The sequence below is a fragment of the Apostichopus japonicus genome, chromosome 1, assembly GCF_037975245.1.
Source record: "Apostichopus japonicus isolate 1M-3 chromosome 1, ASM3797524v1, whole genome shotgun sequence".
In the NCBI taxonomy this organism is placed as follows: domain Eukaryota; kingdom Metazoa; phylum Echinodermata; class Holothuroidea; order Aspidochirotida; family Stichopodidae; genus Apostichopus; species Apostichopus japonicus.
The window spans coordinates 11,160,390-11,182,530 of record NC_092561.1 but is presented as its reverse complement, the minus strand read 5'-3'; the positions used below and the strand labels follow the sequence as shown (position 1 = coordinate 11,182,530).

The 22,141-nt window shown below is 37.0% G+C and overlaps 1 long non-coding RNA gene across 4 annotated transcripts; it reads right to left on the bottom strand.

The window, feature by feature from the left end:
- Window positions 1-3,500: 3,500 nt before the first annotated feature.
- On the bottom strand, window positions 3,501-21,651 carry LOC139967493 (uncharacterized). Of its 4 annotated transcripts, none has more exons than XR_011793018.1 (7): window positions 21,426-21,651; window positions 14,698-19,790; window positions 12,490-12,665; window positions 11,286-11,438; window positions 9,568-9,645; window positions 8,509-8,678; window positions 3,501-7,317 (listed from the first exon to the last, which is right to left on the bottom strand). It is a non-coding gene; the product is annotated as an uncharacterized lncRNA (long non-coding RNA). The 4 variants fall into 4 exon arrangements; XR_011793017.1 differs by having other exon boundaries at window positions 12,490-16,012; window positions 16,048-19,790; XR_011793015.1 differs by having other exon boundaries at window positions 12,490-19,790.
- Window positions 21,652-22,141: the final 490 nt, after the last annotated feature.

Sequence of the window (22,141 nt, the reverse complement as noted above, 5' to 3'; positions counted from 1 at the left end):
GACTATACAAAAGCTTGGAAGCACAATCTAACTGCATGTTTTTCTTCAAAGAAAGTTTTTTTTAAAGTTTTGGAATTCTTTGCTAGGCCTGGTGTAGATTCAGCATTGTTCATTAGGTTGATAAAAAAGGACTGATAAAAAAGTAATGCATTGAAAAATGAAATTTTAAAACATTTTTTGAGGGGGTGAGAGGGTAGCAAATTTGTATTTTGTTGAAATATATTCCTCCAGGGGAAAAGCCCATTAATTGCAAAGTTATCATATAATGAACTGTGAGAAAAGAAAAAACTGTGGTCATTCATCAGGTTGCCCCCAGCTATTTGAAAATAATATATGATAGAGATGTGTAATACTATGGGCATAATTTAATTAAAACAGTTGATGAGACAACAAGAATATCCTGCACTTCGGTTTAATAAACCTTTTAGGTAGGGTGACATGATCAACATCTATCAATATCTGGGGCAGGGGTTTCACTCTTGGATCACTAGGAAAATCGTTGCTTGTCGACTGACAGTACACATGGGATGCTATGTGGTGTTGCGATTAATTATTTCAAATAATGGTGACATATAATATTTGTATATATTTTTAAATTGTAATTGACTGCTTGTTCTTGATTCATATGACACTTTGTTGTAAACACCTATTTTGTCTATGGGGAGAAGGTATAAGCTTGGTTAAATTAGGAAAATTGTTGCGAGTAGACAGGTGGTATTTAAAAGGTGTTCGGTGGTATTGTCATTTTTTCAGCTTTTCATTTTGTTTATTAATTAAATAATGCTTAACATATAATCTTTGTGAATGATTTAATTGTAATTGATTGTTTGTTCTTGCTTCAAATGATAGTGTTTGTTTATATGTAGCCTTGGGTAAATAAGAAAACAATTGTTGGTTAGGCATGACGTGCTATAGTAGGTGTTTAAATGTGAGATTTGCTTGTAATAAGGTGACCTGATATGAATCAATGTTATATATCGAGAAGCTCTTTTGAATTCTTGATTGTATGGTCACCGCATCCTACACCGCATTTTGAGAGATTTTTCATGCTGTATTTTTATTTTATATAATACTAGACATAAATGTTTGTATATTATTAAATTGAAATTGATTTATCTCTTCTTATCTTTATAATTTGTAGTTGATTATGTTTAACTTGTTTGAATTCGTTTTTTTTCTTTCTTTATGGGTGAGGGGTGTAATGCTAACAGTCCCTTCATTCTGACACTGCCAAGGCATGAAATGATGTCATTGGAACGATTTTACTCAGTCATGTATATAAGATGGGTGTTAGAGCTAAAGGTGGTCGGAGTTAAAATAAGGACAAAAGTATTGGAGACCAATTTTGTCAGTTTCAAACTCACTCTCTAAGTTTCACTTGTAAAAGCAGCCCACCCTTTACCACATATAGGTGCTTGTTTCATGTGTTGTTATCTTTAGTGATACATATACAATACTTAACTGTACATTTATAAATTTTCATTGATTATCTTTGCATGGTATTATTTGTTGGGTTTTAATAAATATTTCTTACTTTAAAATCAAGGTTGAATCATGTTCAGTCTCACAGCTCTTACTATTCATTGTTATTATTCTGTACATTAATCTTGAGAGGCAGAGAATTCCATCATATACATAATTTTCCACGTAAATATATGTACTGTGTAAATAGTATTCTGAACAGATAATTGAAAGATGATCCCTAAATTCTATAATTAGGAAGACTAAAACTGAATCCGTTGAAGGTAACTCCAAACGTGGTAATATTTCAGGAAACACTTGCGTTTTTAAGGAGAAAATACCGTTTACGGTTGCAGCAACTCGTGATGAAACACGCAAAACAGGATGAACGTTTAACCAAGATACGGTTAACATCTCATGGATTAACCTGAGGAAACCTCATGACTTTTGGTTGCAGCAACTTTAAACCATTTTGAAGTAAACGTTTACGATTTCTATTTAAAGTGTTCCGGATGAGGTGTTATTTGTTCGTTTTTGGAGACACCCCTACTTGGGTCCCTGCCCCCCCCCCCTCCAATGTTTTTTGCCCCTCACGTCCTAATGCAAAAATAAACTCCGTGTCGAGCGAGCACTACCAGATAAGATACACATTGCCCGTTTTTGCGACAATAGGGTTTTTGACCTAAAAAACCTTGCAGTTTTGGCCAAAATTGGCTAAAAAATATACTCGCCCAAATGACGTCACAGGGATTAATCGATTCCCAATCCGCAGCTCCCAGGTCCATTATCTGCTTCAGTTTAGTAGGTATGGGTCCCAAAGACCCCTGTAAACATACGTGTTCTATATTACGTGCAAATTCGGGAAACCCCCTCTTTTTGACCCCTCCTCCTGTCCCCTCTGAAAGACCCATCGACTTCCCAATTTCAGGTGGAGTAGAAGAGACGCATGTCTTTGATATTTACCAATTACGTGTCATTATCTGGTCAGGAAAGGTATTTTGTCTATACCATTTCTATTCACCCAAAAATAGGTGTTTTTGTATTGAAAACTATAAAAAAGTACTTCTTTTGGAACCCCCTCCTATCCACTGAGGGTATCTAACGGAGTTGCATTTTTCGTATGTGGTAGACTAGAGGTTCAGTTGGTTGTAGACACCTCATACAGTTACATTTAATTCTCGGGAAGGGGGTATAGCCTATACGTTTCCGAGGCTCCCCCCCCAAAAAAAATAGGTGTTTTCACCGGTAATACTGTTATCATATATGGTTAAAAGCCGACTTTTAAACTTTGGAGCATTACCATGGTTACTGGGGTGGTTCGATTACGCAGTTCTTTTCAGGGCACCACCGCTATGGTGTCTGTTTTCTATTAGCGGAAGTCCCGTTCCCATCGGGTCCCCCTGTCGATGTAGCGTGACATCAAAGTGACCGCCTTTTTCACATCTTTTCACTCATACCTCAGTAATGGATTCAGCATGTCCGAATCTATTAGGAACAATATTTTCATTGAGTTTGCGCGAGGTCGAATTTATGACGTCATCTGGCGGGGGCGCTATTTTCAGCTGGAAAAATAATTTAGCCAAGTTGCTTTAAATTAAAGATTTAGTTAGAACTGATAATAAGAGATTATGTAAAGGCTGTTTGAGCTGCTTCCGGTCTTTGGTTGGATTTTAATAAAAAAAATTAGTATTTTTTTATGAATATATAAGTTACGCCGCCATTTTGTCAAATGTAAAGGAACAAAATTAAAACTCAGAGAGTCGATTGGCAATGTCTAGAAGTAATTTTACTGCTATTTATGAGGTGATTGATGATTTAGTTTTGTAGAAATTAATAATAACGCTTATGATGGCGTCACTTCCGGCCAGAACAAATTGGCAAAAAAAAACGGCACATATTTTGTACATCATAACGTGATAAGTCTTCAGTGTAAGTTACAGGGTTATAACACATTCCTCCGCTCTCAAAAACGCACCCCTAGAACATTTTTTACAGCGCCCTCATTGCCAGAGTAAACGACTTGACACAAGTTTAAAGGTATCACGTAATAGTACGGATCAAGTTACATCACGACACCAATTTGTATCACGAAAAATTATTTCGTGTACACACAGGAGTCGGATATGCTAACCCTCAGCTAATCCTAGCTAACCCTAGGGTTAGGGTTAACTTTGAGTGGTCGCCATCTTGATTGGTATGACCTTATGTCAAAATGAAACTTTTTGACCGTTTTTGGAGGTCCGAATTATTATCTCCTATAAAAATTTGAATTGTTGGGGGACTTTCATTTTTTACCTCTGATTGACCTTTGAACCGATGACCTCATCGCCGAACTTTTTCACGTGACTGTTTCTTATGACGTCACACGTCATCGCTGCAAGTTTCGTGAAAATCGGTCACTCCTACGTGTTTTAACATATCTTTGAAAAAACGACACTTTTGACCTTTGACCCAATATAACTCCTGAACCGGAAGTCATATATACTTCCACTTTGGATATGTTAGTGCCTTATTGACCGTCAGTACCCAAAAAAAACTTGGAGGTCAAAGGTCAAAGGTTACGATTTTCGACCTTTTACTCTAGGTTAGTCAACTAAAAAATTAGATTTACAGGTAGTATAATAGTTCACATTCAGTTTTTTACTTTATAAAAAAAGTCATGTGACCGGAAGTGACCGAAACTGTTGGGGGAGTGTACAATAACATCAGACCCACCCCGGACAATATATTGGACCTCCCGACCCCCCAATTTTTGAGATTGCCATTCAAAATACACTTTGGACGTGAGACTATAGACAATCGTCTCATAACTAAATCTTGTTCCCCAATTTATTGTCTTTGTTACAGTATGTCATTTTTAGAAAAAAAAATCCAAACAGTTAGTCACTCCAACGAGGATGATACAGTTGCAGTTCCTTGTTTGTAAAACACATACCAAACTAAGTTGTAGCCTACTCTATAATACACAAGCACTGACTTGTTTAAAATTGCATATAACCCTGTATTTGAATAGTTCATTCCCTTTCATACATATAACAAGGCTATCATGAAAATATGATGACAGTAAAACTGCCAAAAATTAGGATTAACTTTCTGTAACATTTTGATTACAAAACACTGGTATTTACTTAAACACTTAAGATAACGATCTAACACGGATAGGGTTTCAATTAAGCTACTGTAAGGCTTTCTGATCCTTGGGTCTCTAAACTAAACTTGAACTGTTGATTTCGCATCTCTGAAATGGTAATTCTCGGCTGCCGTACATTAAAAACTCACTGCTATCCAATCAGAACGGATTTTAAGTAACCCCGCCCACGTTAACGCCCTCCCAATGCCGTGTTTTGGTCGGTACTAGCTTAGTGGTGTGACGTTTCAAACAATGTACAGAATCCTTTAACAAACTTTACTTGAAGATGTTCTCTCGAAAAGCAGGGACATGGTTATAATTTGGGCCCTACAAACTGAATTCTACATGTGGTACATCAAACAGTTCTTGTTGTCCTCAAAATTGTGGGTTTTAACTAAGATAAACCTTCTAAGATAAACTAAGATAAAGTCAATAATTGTTACTTTTTCTTCAATTTGAGAGGTGAAACTAAGCCGATTACTATATTATCAGAATGTTCTTTTTTAATATGGGTATTGGAATGTGATATCAATTGTGCCATATATGAACAGAAATCTTAGTGTGGTACACTGTTTCAACCCAAAATTGTGTTTTAAACTAAAATTAGTCTATGAAATCAAAATTAGTTAACTTTTTTTTCAAATTTGAGAGGTGAAACTAGCACAACTCACTATTAGCAAGTTCTATCAGATTGATGGAAACGGGATGTGATTTTGGCTTGTATTGAATATGTAAATCATAACCTTATTTTTCTTTTCTTAAATAATTACCTATTTTTTTCCCCTGAAATATATCTGTCGCACGATACTATTTTATTAAATTAGTATTGTTAACGTTGATCATTCTGCAGTTGGTTCCTCACAATGGATTGTATCAACATTGTTACTTATATTGTCTGTGGTTTTGTTCCATGATAACATCCAATACAGTCAGTCTTCACTCTACATGCTTCGCCATGTTTAGTCAGGATATCAGACCATTGATGGTCATCATTTGCATTTAATAGTGATAATAAATGAGAAACTCAAACACTGAAAAACAAATGCAAGTTGGCAGAGACAACCAATTCATATTGTGAAATAAACCTTGTGTGTTTAATCTGCTGAGAGTTTCATAAATATATGTTTGAATGATATGTTAAAAATTTGTAATAAATACAAATATGAAAGTCTGGCAAAGTATCGAGCTGCAATAATACATCAAAGGGCATAATATGTATTTATATCACTGAATTTAAAAATTGGACGGTAGTTCTGGATATAAACATAAATTTATATAACAGGCAGTACTCCTCAATTGTGTTGTAATATGAGGAAACCATGTAAAAGAATATAGTTCCATACCTGTATGAAAGAGCAAAATTAAATATGAAAGATTGGCAAGGTGTGTAACCACACTCCCATATCAAATGGCAAGAAAATAATATTCTAACAAACAAAGCAGCATTTTGCGTTTGGTCGCTGTTTTCTACTTTTTTTACATGTCTATCAAGTTTTATACATATATCAATCACAAAACAGCAAACTAAGATATTAGCCAAGTTTTTCCCTGCCAACAACGTTAATTTGCGAGTAATTAAGGATATTTGCAGATAATGAGAAGAGTGTCCACGACAAATTCCACAGTTAAAATTAATCACATACAGTTCCCGCAAAACCCATTAGTTTGAATTCAACCAATCAGAGATGCAGGTTTAGTAATGAGGCATTGCTAAAAATAGATTTAAGACTTTGTGTTGGTACAACCAGGGAGATGTATGGAGCTCCCTGGTACAACTGTCATATAGACTGTACACAAAGCATGGTGTTGTATTACATAGACCTATTGGTCAATGAAGTTCGTAGTTTTTAAATATTCATATTATGGGCGAGGTTTCTTGGGTTCTAACAGAAATATCTTGTGAAAAACAAAGTTTAAAGTTGCAATTTTTCGACTTTTATGCCACCATTTGAAGTAAGATTTAAATAGATAAGCTAGTTATATATGTCGTTATGGCATAGTGGAGTCAGTGAGGTTGAGAAAAATCATAGAAAAGGACGCAAAATGCTGCTTTAAGAAATGAGACCCTTTATGGACGATGAACTGACACTGTCGTACTGCACATTTGTTGAGAAAGGTCCAGGAGGATCAACATGTTCAATATATATTTTGTTTACTCCATAAATCAATTAAGTATGTATAAAACATATGTATAATATGTATAAAATGGATGGATGTTAATTTTGAAACATAATAGTAACAACAGTATAAATGAAAACCAATACTAAATACCTAAAGGAAAATATACCTTTACACTATAATAGATGACAAATTGGCAAGGTAAACATAGCATCAATCAATTATCAAATGGCAAGAAAAATTCTGGTTAGGCAATAATCTGCCTCTTAACATGCAGTAAGTGGCCAGGGGAGAAGATAGGTAGCTGAGGTAGGTAATTGTTGAGGTAAATGTATATATTTTTGTCTGCAGCTATAAAATTACACCTGTGTTTAAAAGGTTTCATTAATTTGAGCCCTAGTAACCAAATGTCCAATGACCTCCACAAAAGCAATAGGCTTCTTGTAATTAACATCTACCTAATAAATATGAGATTTGTCCATGCTCCTCTTTTTGAGATATCGTATTTATAGAACAATTAAAACTGGTGGCTGAATTTCCATGGACCTTAAACATATCTCTGGTACGATAATACAATCAATAGGACCCGTCCGGTTGTCCCTGGTGATCTGCACAGGTGGAGAAATGGAAATACAAATACAAATTTTCAATAATTTTGTTTAAGTAAAGTACTGAAATCATCACATTGCAAGGGCCATGCATACTAATTTTCATTCCTTTTATGTTAACATTGACACTAAAGAAATAATTCTAAATAAATGATGATATACATAACACCCATAAATATTTGAATACAATGTAAAACAAAGAATGAATATTTGTTTTTGCTAATTAGTTGCACTATTGTTTGATATTGAAATAATGTAAAAGCATGAGGTGGCAATAAGTCTTACTTAATCATAAGACTTAAACCTTACTGAAACAAAGCTGTGTACTTGTTTGTTGCAAATGTGTCCAAAATTATAACCCAATGAAACTCCATAGCATTAGCATATTATTAGAATATGGATTATTGTGGATATGCATAAAAAATGACATACTGTGCTCTTGAACACCAGCTTGTTGAATGCAATCAATTTTATAGGCTCCACATTTTCATACAGGAAACCAATGAAAAATCTCATATTATAGCCTATGACAGGGGTGGGCAACCTTTTTGAATGAATGGGCCAGATAGAAGGAGTAAACAATTGATTGGGCTGCACCTAACCAACAACCTGCTGTTGATTTCAAACCTTTGATTCCAAGGACTTTCAAGCAATAGGTGTGTGTATTTAATCTGTATTCACAAAAACTTAATGTCAATACAGTACTGTTGATAATTAATGGGGATAATAGGCTTACTTGACAGCCTTAGAGCCGATAAATTCTAAGCAGCTAGCTTTTTTTTTTGTGATGATGTAAGATAGATTGTTTTTTTTTTCTTGAGACATCTCACGGGCTGCAAAAAAATCACAGGCGGGCCAAATGTGGCCCGCGTGCCATAGGTTGTCCACTCCTGGCCTAGAAGGACACCACAACTGTTATTCAAATGGTTAATCAATATATTTGCAGATCCAAAATATGTGTAGAAGTTGCCTATAAAATACATGCGATGGGGAAGATGTAAAGGAGCTTAGAATGAGGGTAAATATATTTGAGCTTTTTGTAGTTCATTCTCAGTACAATTAATTCCAATAAATTAATGACAGTTTGTCAGATCTAATGTGACATCACCACAGCTTGCACATTATTTTTATGCAATTATGACTAGATATAACTTGAATCCTTACAGATCACATATAATAGCAGCAACTTACTAATAACACATCTAATCACATCTTGGCAGCATCAATTGCTCTTAGCTGCCTCGGTTCATAAGATGATGGATGTCTCAGTAAAAATCCTGGGGGCATCCCTTCCATTTTCACAATGCCTTGCGTCACCTTGGAGTAATGCATCCTTCTGCCACTTACTCCACATGCATCAGCTTCAAATATTATAAAGGAAAATGGTCATTATCAATTACAGTTCACGTTGTGACGTTCAGCTTTAATGAATGCTAACTTTTCAGTGTGCTAGTGTAAAAGCTGGCTTGGAGTGGTCAAATACAAAACAGTTTGTACAATTCATGCATCAAAAATTTATGTTCTGATTGATGTCATAAACTAATGGCAAACAAACCTCAATTGCATCACATTTTAATACTTAGCTTCTATTGCTTGTAAACTTAACAATATTTCATGCTTAACAAAGAACATAATCAAAGACCAACTGTTAAGTGGTTAGAGAAATTCTGAGCAAGATTAAACGGTATGCAAGAAAATTAAAATCTCATAAACCTAGAACGAGGCATAAAGAAAATAATATGAAGTTTCCATATTATGTGATATGTCATTTCATGCCATATTAAAATGTGTGCTGTAGCCATGTGCAAGTGATTTCAACAAACACAATTAATTTTACAATGTGATATCTGATTTTATTAATAAGGTAATTAACCTAAAGTACATCTGTCCATTATGCACTGATGTCATACGTAAAAAGCATTAAAAATCACGTTTTCTAGCACTGCAGTCTGCAGCCTAGGAGTAGTCAGTGTCCTTTCTAAGGAATTCATCAAGAACATAGGTGGTACACCTAAACAAGACACCAGCTGAGCAAACACCTGTCTAATTATGTATAATTTTGTGACAGACATGACTTGAGTATAAAACAATATAGCATATATATACTACTGACATGTCACTGTAACTCTCTTTGTTCAGAATTGAAACTATCAGTTATTTGATTAACATATTTTGTTGAAAATGAATGGCAAGATCACTTAGAAATAAGAATGTTCTAACAGTGTTTGTACAATCTCATAAGAAACTTACAATATTTCTCATTAAAAATTGGTTGGATGACACTGATTGTCACCTTTTCTGTTCCAAGAGCACTGGATGGAAAACCCTCTGTTTGGTAAAGAAAATCAAGAAACATGTGGAAATAGTTAATGGAAACAGCTGCAAGGTCGCTAATGAAAATTTAATTCTCTCGAAACACATCCACACAATACATGCATGTAAGGCAGCAACCCTTCTTGTTAAGTTCAATAATTGTGAAATTATATATGTGACCAAGGACAGAGGTTAATGTATGGACATACAACTCCAGTTCATAGCAAGTTTTGTGGTTTAACTAACAAAGTAATATTTTAGGAAATTGGTATGATTATGGCACAATTCCCAAGTACTATAATCAGTATTGTGTTTTTGAATAATAATAATGATAATAATCAGCAGTTATTTTTACGACGCTTAAGCGACCACAAATGTGGGAGAAACCCACAGGGGCTTATGGATTACAACTTAAACGTCGAGTGGTTTCCAATTCAACATTTTAACTAAAATTTGGAATTTTTTCAATTTAGAAAGTCATTTCAGATGGGTAAACCGTAGATTGCTCTTGGATGAAAAACCCACCATATGACCCAGCCGGGAATCGAACCCGAACCTCCCGATTGCTAAGCCTCATTGCTTCAAATGCCACCGCCTTTATCCATTCGGCCACAGCACCGGTCAATTTTAATAATTGTAATTTAAAGGTAGTCTGTGTTGGCCCCAAATTATAGCATGCTACAATTTCTAGAACTTTTAAAAAGTACTTTTCTGGAGGTCTTTACTTCCAAATTGTTCTCAGACATTCTACATGCACACACAAGATGACTGAATGCCCGGTGTGGTGAATTTCATCAAGGGTGGTAAAAAAAACAGTTAAGGAATTTTGATTAAAGGTGACCATATTTGAGAGTCTAGCATATTTGGGGCCAATGCAGCATTACATTAAATTTGCTATAGACCCAAAAAATCATAAAATAAGAAAAACTTCTCCAAGAACAGGTTACATTTCAATACTGTGGGGTCAAATGGAAAGGGAGGGGGGTTGGAGGGGTTGCTTGTTAACTAAGTTGACTGGACTACCTGGTGTTACATACTAAATGAGCTCTTCACAAACTAGGTGAAACTCAATGCAATAACTTTTACCTTTGTAGTCTTGAGTAACATATTTTAAATGCATTACAACTTGTCACAAAAATGAATGGTTTTGGAATCCTTCATTCTTTAGTCTGTTCAATTAAAGCTGGAAGAAAACTTCCGGTATCAGTAAGTAAAACTTATAAATGGATTCATACTTAAAAATAAATCTGCACTAATGAGATGATATCATTATCGTACTGGCGATATGACCCAGATTCCAACATATTCCAAAGTGAATGGTTTCAAACAAATCAGGTTTAAAAATCATTCAAATTCAACGTTTAAAGCAAATAAGTGATCCAAGACTGTCCTTTCAAACGGCATAACTATGTACAAATAGGTGGATTCTTGGATTTCACTGCATTTAATATTTAAATTCAGGGCATAATATGGTACCAATTATATTTGGTATAATTACATGTGTACATGCCAACAGTTACACTGCAAAGTTAATTTTCTTCCTTGTTCAATATCAATAGTGTACCTTGGTCCATCTGTACTCTTATCAAGCCTTCAAATATTGTGAGTGATGGACTTTGTCGCTACCCCAAATGCTTTCTCAATGTATCACTTACAATTAAGGAAGGCTCTGAATGACTCTTTGGCCAGTCCAGGGTACTCGTTAAGGAATATTGTTCCTTTTGATGTTCCGTAGGACATCATCTCACTTCCGGTACTCAGGACCAAATATCCCTCAGTGGTTGGTATATTTCCTTTAGTTTGTCAATCTGTAGTTCAATAAAATAATTGATATCTGATAATGTTCAATTTATGTTACATCTCATGAGATTTATAATTTTAGGAATTTCTGCACAAATATTGCAAGTAATATGACAGGGAAAGTAAAAGGCAAAATGCTTCATACAGTAGGATGAGCCCACCAATGTTTCTTTGGTAAGACTTCCATGAAATGCATTTGTCATACTTGCATGACTAATAATTACCATAATTTTCTTTTCATTTTGATCAGGAAGCAGAGCTCAGATTAAAAAGTATCCTGTTAACATGTTACAACTATGCTTAATTATAATTATAATAACCTATCCAATAACACATCTGCCAGCTGACTGTGGAGAATGGCTAGCCAATAGGCTGTATGATGCTTGTTGAGTACGTTGATATACATTGTACGTTGATAAACAAAGCCAATGAACTAAGCGAATTTTATCTTGAATTCTTATCTGACCTTATATTTAAATTTTATGTCATGTACAGTACAGTATGTAAATAGACCTGTCTGACATTATCTGTGTCAAGATGCAATATTTTCCTCTGCATGCATACATATTAGAATGTAGTCGTACATTTTCCCATTTGGGCTAAAACTTAAAGCAAGTTGAATGTATTGTATCCCACATTCTTGCCAAGGTGTTAAATACTTGAAGTTATCCAACAACTGTACAAGCCACAAATATAACATATTACGTGACACAGTTGCATTGCTTATATGGATTTTTTGAAGGGTACTGTATAATAGGTAAAATGGTAATGTGAAATGAAACAACAATTTGGAACTTGATTGGCTAACTTTGAATTATCACATTTTCACCAACATTTTTGGTGCATTGGACACAGTACAGGGATGTACTGATAAAGTTTTTATAGGGAGTGCAATGATAGTACAGCTAACACTACAGCTGCTGACACTATACCTAGGACACATTTCATTTATAAAGTAAACACAGTTTGAAGTACAAATCAGTAGTTTATGGCAATGGGATAAGATTTCTCATATTAAAATCGAGAATTTTTTGGCATATTGAAAGCATGAATATTTACCATTGATAGTATTTTTTTTGTGGTCTGCGTCCATTCTTTCTTCCTCCATTTCTGGTATGTGGGTATTGGGAGGCTTCTGGCCCTAGCTCTAAACAGCGCCCTCTGATCCTGACCTAAGGTCCTCCAGCTCTTTCCAAATCTCTGAAGCCTCTCGCTTCTGGTAAGGTGTTTAAACTCTTCAATAAATGTAAATGAAGAAGGGGACAAAATAAATTCAACCTTTAAAACAACGGTACCCAATTGTTCAATAAGTTTAAAGAACTTGATAAAATGACTGTACTTCACAATTTTGTGGTTGAAATATTTCACAATTGATTCTGTAATGTCAACAAAATTAAAGCTCTCTGATTTTACCCATCAATAATGACATTTGTTTAAAATCAATATTCCTTTCTTTCTACTTTTTCAGTACTCACAATGTTAATATGTTTTGGAAACACTGAAATCTTATATAGCGTGTAAGCCTAGGATACCATAAGCTTCCTTTGATGTAACTGTTTGTTTTGTTGGAACAGAAGAAAAAATATTTTGGGGTCATTTTATTTCTAAGATATACACAGAGCTTAAGTATGATTAACTGTCATTGATTTGATACACAAAATAAACAGGACACAATAGTTGAGGTAGTCATGCAATGCATTCAGAAATATAATGATGAATAGTGATTGGACAAGAAGATGACTGCAGTGCTTCAAATTCTGTTTCTGCTCACAAATCCATCAGGCTGGAACAGACCAGCTGTACTGCACAACTGGAACTATAGTTTAAGAAGAGGTCTATTACTTAATGCAGACCTAGCTAAAGAAAACTGGCCAATTTGGGCTACAATATATACAGATGGCATAGTCTTAGAACATACTGGCATCACATGTTCATTAAATGTCAACATAGGTTCTGGCTTTTTTTTTCTTTTCAAATTGAATGATGTAAAACCTGAAAATAATCAAAATACAGTCCAATCTTTTCCTTCAGCTTCACCAGCTCTTTTATTGGTTTGAGCAATGTAAATGTTGCACAAGTTCGTATTAATTTAACAATCAGGGACGATACTATGCCACAATCTGTCTACAGTAGGCCCGAGCCACTTTCCTGGTTGTGAGAAGACACTCCAACCAGAGGGGTTCCACTTCCTGAACATCTATGAGCTTGCATCAAAGTTTATGAAGATCAGTGCCCAATCCATATGCATGTGCCTCGTCCATGCCTATTCCTAGTCTTACTCTATAGGACCTCTAGGCCTAGAGTATTTAAAAGACTTGGGTTGAGTCATATGGCTCTAAAGGCCCATGCCACGAAAGTATCCATTAGCTATAGGTTGCATCCAAAAACCCGCCGTTTGTACTGAATGGCAGGTTTTTTCCAGTTGGTTAGCTGAGTGATCAGTCCCATCTTTTCGCACCTTAGTTGAGCTGCCTATATTCATCTATTATGCAACTCTTCACACAGCTAGTAGCCAAATCACTATCAGATTAAGGCAGACATGGCAAGGTGTGAACAAATCAACTCTTCCAAACTAACCAGTCTGTTTGCAGAAGACATAAAGTTTCAGTAAGTTGAGGTCAAGAGAGCTGAAAAATGCAACCTATGGTTAATGGACTTATTCTCGCCATGCTATAGCTGTTGCACTTTGCCAGTAAGGCTAGTGCATGACCTATAATTGGGATATAATGCTGCTATAGCAGTAATAATAGCACAGACTAAAATTGGTCATTACAGTCAGAATAGATAGCCTATATATGGCTGAAGTACAATTTACGTTATGAAGTTATGCTAGGCCCTATACTGACATCTGTTGAACACTTATCGAAAACAGAAGGCATGAATTACCCGATGTTCCTTCATGATCTAACACGGATAGGGTTTCAAATAAGCTACGTAATTTGGGGTCCTCTGCTATCCTTGGGTCTTTAAACTATTATTCGCAGGCTTAGTATCTACTTAAATAATAGAAGTAGCTCACATAGCCGGCATATAGGCTGGGCTGTAAATGTAATGTAGGCCTATGGCCCAGGCCTTAACTTAGTTAAACTAGCCTAGTATTACTTATTATAGTAATTACTTTCTTTTTACATTGACGTACTTTGCTCTTCAGTTTCCTAAATGAATTCTACCTTAGTTATTACTTTTCAATAAAAGTGATGGAACTATATTGAAAAGCTCTATAAATTCAAATTTTATCATGGCCAAAATATCAGACCTGTTGCTTACCTGGTTGTTTACACACGATATGGTTTGTGTACAACCTCCGTACCGCCGTACGAGTAATACCTCAAAAGTTCGCGGGGTTTCCCATGTCTACAAGATACGTCATCCATTGGGTAGTATCATACATGATAACATTTCTCGAGATACTAAACTGTGTGCAAAACGGTCTTCTTGAGAAATACTGTCACGTGAGGACTGGGTGGAGACCCAGAGGCAATACACGTGCAGTTATCTTAAGAACGTCTTCGTGTCTTGATTACATACTCGATACCACGAAATGAGTCACGGGAATGATAGAGGAGGAAGAATAATGAAGTATATGGTATCACTGTAATCATTTTTACTGCCCGCAAACTTGAAAAAAAAAGATAATAAAACTGTAGGCATATGCCCTAAGTTACGAAAAGGGAATATTATGTACGTATAATGTGGACCTAGGTTGTATGACATTCATAGTAGTAGCATATTACCTCCTAGTAAAGGCTGTTAGAAGGTCGGCTGAGGTTAGTTCCAAGGTGTTTCGACAACAGAGAAGTTGACCTGTGACGTACTTCCGTTTTCAAGAGCCCTCTCTAGTATTGCTATGGCAATGGCGCGAAATGGAAAGTGTAAATTACTTGTCCAAGTTGTTGATGACGGCTACTCAGGCTGAAGATTAACCTGAAGATGACGGCAACTGGGCAGCATGGGTTTGAAGCCTGGACGTAAAGATTAGACCTAAATGTATGCTCTTGACTTGAACTTTTAACGTTTGAGAAAATTATATGAGCCAGGCTTTGTTGCAGGTTGTAGCTGCCACAGCTTAGGCCCCAAGACGTAGCCTAAGGTACTGTAGGCCTAACGGCATAACCGTTAGCCTAGTAATGGTTGGTGAATTACTCTGTTGAACAGCTATGTTTAAACGAAATTGGGGGTCGATGGGGGCAGGCATAAATTTTGATAAGGATTATATTTCTAGTGGAGGTGCTTATAGGTGTTTTGAAAGGAAGGAAAGTCATTTCTAATAATATCAGGAGGCATGCTAAGGAGTAAGGTACACCTAGGCCTAGGCCTAGTTACACTTACACTACAGGGGTAAGCTGAAGATTGTCTTTACCAATGCTAGAAGTATTTGTAAAATTTTTGCTGAATTTACTGTTCTTCTTGAGGATCTGCGAGGTCCGCGAGACCGAAAGTAAAAAGGTCCGCAACACCGAAGATCTTCGAGACCGAGGTCCGCAAGACCGAAACTATTACTAAATACTATGCCCCGCGAGACCTAAACTACTAGGCCTATAATATCACTTGGTAAGACAAATCTTACTACCGGTAATATTACCTTGATAAAGCGCATAATTTAAAAGAATTTACAACCATTTCTTTTCATAATGGATACCAGTGAGTTGCGCAAGGGGGCTGGGGCGGCTTGCATTGATACTAGGCCTCCACCAGTGGCGTAACCAGAGGGGGTTGCAGGGGGCAAAAGCCACCGCTCTCAAATGTCTAACCCCCCTGCTGTGTGTTTGTGCTACAAAGTGTACAAATTTTAGGAAGTAAATTAGACGTTTGGTTTATTATGAGGAAATTGTGTCAACTGTTACAGGCTAGAGGTTAAAAGTTGACCCCTAATTAATCCTGATTTCATAGTAAAGTGGGATAATAATGACAGTATCCGCTATAACAAGGGAACATGTTGCGGTTTTCGGTTCTACTTCTGTAAAGAGTCAAAATTCTTTAGACTACTCGAATTTCAAATAATATTTTTGTAATGTGACAATGTTAAAAAAGTGTTTTAAACTGGATTAAATCGCCCGTTTTCCCTTACCTCTTCAGATTTTAAGGGGGGGGGGGGCAGGGACGTCCACCAGTGAAGAATTTACAGTAGGGGGCATGCTGCATAGACCATCGGTCTCACGGACCATCGGTTCTCGGAAATTTGGTCTCGCAGACCTTCGGTCTCGTGGAATTCCCCTGGACGGGGTATGTTGTGTATTGTCAGGACAGGAGGGATACTCGTAATGGAATTGGTGGGTAAGCTTGCACGGTTTTGTGAAAACTTACAACGGTTTGCCTGAGAAAGTTGTACTTGCAAGAAGTGTGAATGGGTTAAGAATGCTTTGGACAAGCACTTTAAGCATTGTAATCTGGTCTGAGTGTTTATGTCTTCAGATTTTTCTCTCCTATAGGGTCCTTGGCAATTGAGTGCCCCTCCTGATCCTTATTTTCTACCAAACTAAACTAATAATAACAATAAATACGTTCAGATAGGCACTACGTTAGGTCTACAGAAGTCTGGTAGACCTAGCTAATTTCAGTATTCAAGGTGCCAGTGAACTGTCAATCTAAGTAACTTATTTCTTCTTGGTAATTTGTTTGGCCATAATAAAAGTCTGTTCAGGTGATGCAGAATTTATTCAGCAGGTGGTTCAAGTCCACCAACAGATAAGATTAAGCCACTCAGTTTCCAAGAAGAATTTGATCATTTGTGCATGTGACTTAATTGCTATGGAAAAAAAGGCTAATCCCATGATAGAAATTTTGTTTGGCAATTTGGCAAATCAATCAATGAATATTCTGACATTCCTTACAGAGGAGTTTTGTCTGTGAATGTGTGATATAATTTTTTTTGTTCATCTTGGTTCACCATACACTTCGAAGTGCAATTCCAGTACAAAAAGGTCTCTTAATTTACAGTTAACTTGATACAACAATGTAAAAAAAATTGTGTAAAATTCTTCAACAACACATAGGACAGTGCCCGCCTTTTTAAACAAGAAAACTGGGAGCTGATGTTGTTAAAGCTCACTACCAGCTGCTTTTGATTGGCAAGAAAACCTTGGGGGAGTGTGTACGTTAGGTCTAAAGAAAATTGCAGCAGCTCAGTCCAGCAAACTTGGAAGGATCAAAAACATTGCCCGCTTCAGGAAGGACAAAGAGTGTAGGAACTTCTAACAAGCAGATAAAACTTATTTATTTTATATTTCTTTGTTACACATACAATGCAAGAATCATAACATACTTAACAATGTGAAGTTTTTATCTGGTACACAAGGGGTACAAACAAACCCACTGACAGGAATCTGGGGGTTGGGGCAGGTGCACTCTATAAGGTCTTGTCCCACAGTTTCCCAGACCTTGAGCAAATTTTCAAATACACAACTAGAAATACAAATTTCCCAAAGGGGATGGGTGGGGGAGAAGCCCTTGTTCCCTCTCCCAGGTTTTCCTCAAAAACCATTACTTGGAAATAAGCTTACTAAAGCTTCACCATATTATGTATAGGGGCTTAATAAAACCACAATTTTCTCAAATGGACAGAGGCACCTCCCTTATTTTATTCTCACTGGTACCCACTTCAGACCCAACATCATGCTTCACTTGTAGAGCTGCATAATATCTAATTGTGAAGGGAGAAGAGGCCCTGTATAGCCCAGATGAACAAGCATCAGGCCACATATTCAAGAAACTGATCTAGGCTGGTAGAAGTGTTGTATAGGATCAAGTCACATTGTGACATTTGTAAAAAAAATTCAGTTTTTGCTATATTCATCGTGAAGTTAGGAACAAGATTATATCAGGAATTATGGAAAGACACTTGAGCATTTTGTCTATAATGAGCTTTGTCCTGACTCCAATCCTCTGAAACATGACAGGTGATATTTTCCCACAAATAGAACAATAAGAAACTACATACAGCTGGCACTATGTATAGGCAGGTTTTCACAATTTGACCAACTCAATCTAGAAGAAAAAGTGAAGGCATGGCAAAGTGAAGACAACCGAGATTGTTTTTTTTCTTCGCAAGTGCTCAGACAAGCCAAAACAAACAGCTATCTCAGATGTGCGGATCCATATGTAAATTTAGTGGTTTTCCATACTGGCGTGCCCTCCCAAAAGTATGATGACTCAGGGGAGAGAAGTTGCAAAGATAACGCAGAAACAAAAGATTAACGGTTTACTTGGATAATTTAATAACTCAACTGGAGCAACAGTTTACTTGAATAAATTAACAACTCAACTGGAGCAAACTAAATATAAAATATAAAGCATAATTTACTTACAAGTCACAAGCTCACTACATATGAATCAAACGTACTCACTCACTCACAAGTCTTGGCCGGTCAACCATCCGTACTCACCGCCTCATTCATAAGCTCTGCCAAACCTTTTCATACACAAGAAAGTTCTATCACACCACACGCACACACTCACACCAGATGCACGCACGCACCACAAAGAGCGCACCGCGCCCGATACATTTGAAACCTCTGTTACGTAATTAAACAGCGATGCGTCGCTTACAAGCGCACCATAGCCTAATGCTACACTATATACATGTACGCCCACACAAGAATACACCTATCGTTACAATCGCTCATTTACACATAGAAAGCCCAAAACACAAGGTATTGTCCAAGAAACAGATGATAGGGATGACATGGAAGATGACAGCTATGACACCAGAGAAAGCACTACTTTCCTGTTCATCCATCAGACCAGCCAGCAACAACTGCTTTTAAAGCGTTATGGAGACATGGTACTCATTGATGCCACCTACACGACCACAAAATATGCTCTGCCTGTTCTTGGTATTTGTGAGGACCAAGGTTGGTTATAGTCCTGTGGCTGAATTCATCACAGAGAATGAAACGACTGTTGCGATAACAGAGGCCCTTGACATCATCAAAGATGGAACCTTGATGAACCCCAACTTCTTCATGCTTGACTATTCCGAACAAGAATACCAAGCACTGCATGCAGTGTTTCCGGGTACACAGAAGTTTTTATATGCCTTTCACATGGAACAGGCATGGTTGCATTGGAGCAAGGAAAGTAAGTTCACTCAAACCTACACAAAGTTATTAGTACTTTTCTTTTAAATGTTTTTAGCAAAGCCGCACAGCAAGAGGTTCCTAGTTTGATTCCTGGTCAATGCACCTGTGTTATGTCCTTATGCAAAGCACTTATCTCTCTGCCGACAAAGTTGGTGAAGAGGGGACATAACACTGTTACTGTTCATCTGTTTATTTGTCTGTTGGTCCATTTGTCTCTCTGTATGTTCACACGTTAGCCGTCCTTCTGTATGTATATCTGTCAGATCAACCTCCACAAAGCGTCTGGAAAGAAGTAGAGAAAAACAATACTGTCAATAGAATAGAGTGGAAATATAATAGACTTTTATAACATTTGATTTGGTTAATAGGTAAGCCCTATTTGGTGTCTATGGGAAAAAAGTTGAGCATGTTTCTTTTAGAAACTTATGTCAGACTAAAATAAAGGCTAGGTGTGTTGAATTGCAATAGAGTGAGTAAAGGTTGTAATTAAGGTTGGACTGACTAAATGGTTAGAAGTATATTTGGTAGATCAGTGGATGGCAAAAGGTGGGTGGGGTTAGTAGGTGAAAGAATGGAGGTACAGTATGTGAATGGTGTGTTAGTTGAATTGCGTATGGTAGATTAATGGGGCATGGTGAGGAATAAAGATTGGGGATTAATGGAGCATGGGAAGTGAATGAATGATGACTTGGTATTGCATTCTGAGGGTTTCACTGAGATTAGTGTCAAGGTGTTTCGACAACACAGCTAGTTGAGGCTAGTGTCAAGGTGTTTCGACAACAAAACTTTGTATTGCATTCTGAGGGTTTCACTGAGGTTAGTGTCAAGGTGTTTCGACAACACAGCTAGTTGAGGACAGTTTCAAGGTGTTTCGACAACAATACTTGGTAACGCATTCTGAGGGTTTAATTGAGGTTAGTGTCAAGGTGTTTCGACAACAGAGCTACTGTAGCTCAGGCTAGGTTCAAGGTGTTTCGACAACAAAACTTGGTATTGCATTCTGAGGGTTTCACTGAGATTAGTGTCAAGGTGTTTCGACAACGCAGCTAGTTTAGGCTAGTTTTAGGGTGTTCCGACAACAAAGAGATTAGTGTCAAGGTGTTTCGACAGTGCAGCTAGTTTCAGGGTGTTTCGACAACGCAGCTAGTTGGTCAAGGTGTTTCGACAACGCAGCTAGTTGAGACTAGGTTCAAGGTGTTCCGACAACAAAGAGATTAGTGTCAAGGTGTTTCGACAACGCAGCTAGTTGAGGCTAGTTTGAAGGTGTTTGACAACAAAACTTGGTGTTGCATTCTGAGGGGTTTCACTGAGGTTAGTGTCAAGGTGTTTCGACAACACAGCTAGTTGAGACTAGTTTGAAGGTGTTTCGAAAAAAAAACTTGGTATTGCATTCTATGGGTTTCACTGAGATTGGTGTCAAGGTGTTTCGACAACGCATCTAGTTTAGGCTAGTTTTAGGGTGTTCCGAAAACAAAGAGATTAGTGTCAAGGTGTTTCGACAACGCTGCTAGTTTCAGGGTGTCTCGACAACGCAGCTAGTTGAGACTAGGTTCAAGGTGTTTCGACAACAAAGAGATTAGTGTCAAGGTGTTTCGACAACGCAGCTAGTTGAGGCTAGTTTGAAGGTGTTTGACAACAAAACTTGGTGTTGCATTCTGAGGGGTTTCAATGAGGTTAGTGTCAAGGTGTTTCGACAACACAGCGAGTTGAGGCTAGTTTCAGGGTGTTTCGACAACAAAACTTGGTATTGCATTCTGAGGGTTTCACTTACCAGGACACATTGATTCAAACACTTGGAATTCCATGCAGGGTGTTTCGAAACCACATCACAGACAGTGATTCAGACACCTGGTACAGCGCACTGAGTGTTTCGTGTACCATCTTTACCTAGGGCCTAGATCTGAGGGTTTCGCATACCTTAGTGATGCAAACAGTTAGTACCGCACACTGAATGTTTCGTTTTCCATCATTTGTTGACTTGATTTTATGCATTTCGTTTTAAAAATGCTCTAAAAGTAACTAGCATCTTCATCTCTATCCCCAACACATCCCAAAACTCCACAATACGATCAGCGAATCTGAAACGGAAGTGACGTTACAGGTCAACTAGCTGTGTTGTCGAAACACCTTGGAACTAACCTCAGCCGTTAGAGGTCAGTGCTCGTAACGTACACGGTACAGGTCCACTGGAATGATTAACGTTCTTTCGTAACAGAGGAAGCATTTGCATTCTCGGAGACAATTAAATATTTTCAAACCTCAATCATTCGGTACCAAAGAATTTTCGTGGAAAATGTCGGTAAATTTCGAGCTTTAGTATTTCGTTTCCGATAATGGTTGAAAGTTGCGTTGATGTTTACTATTTAGCGTAAGCCAGTCACGTATACCTAGGCCTAGTCCTGGTTCCGCGAAGTGGTTTAATTGTTAAAAAAATCACTCATCAAAGTTATTTCCATATTTAATACTCGTTAATTACATTAAAAATCACAAATTGCCAAACATTATCACATTAAATAAAATATTAGCTTCGTATCGTTCCTGTAGTCTGTTTTCCGTACGTCTCATTTCCAATTGTTTCAAATGTTTCATCTCCAATTGTTTCAATTGTTTCAATTGTTTCAAATGTTCCAAAT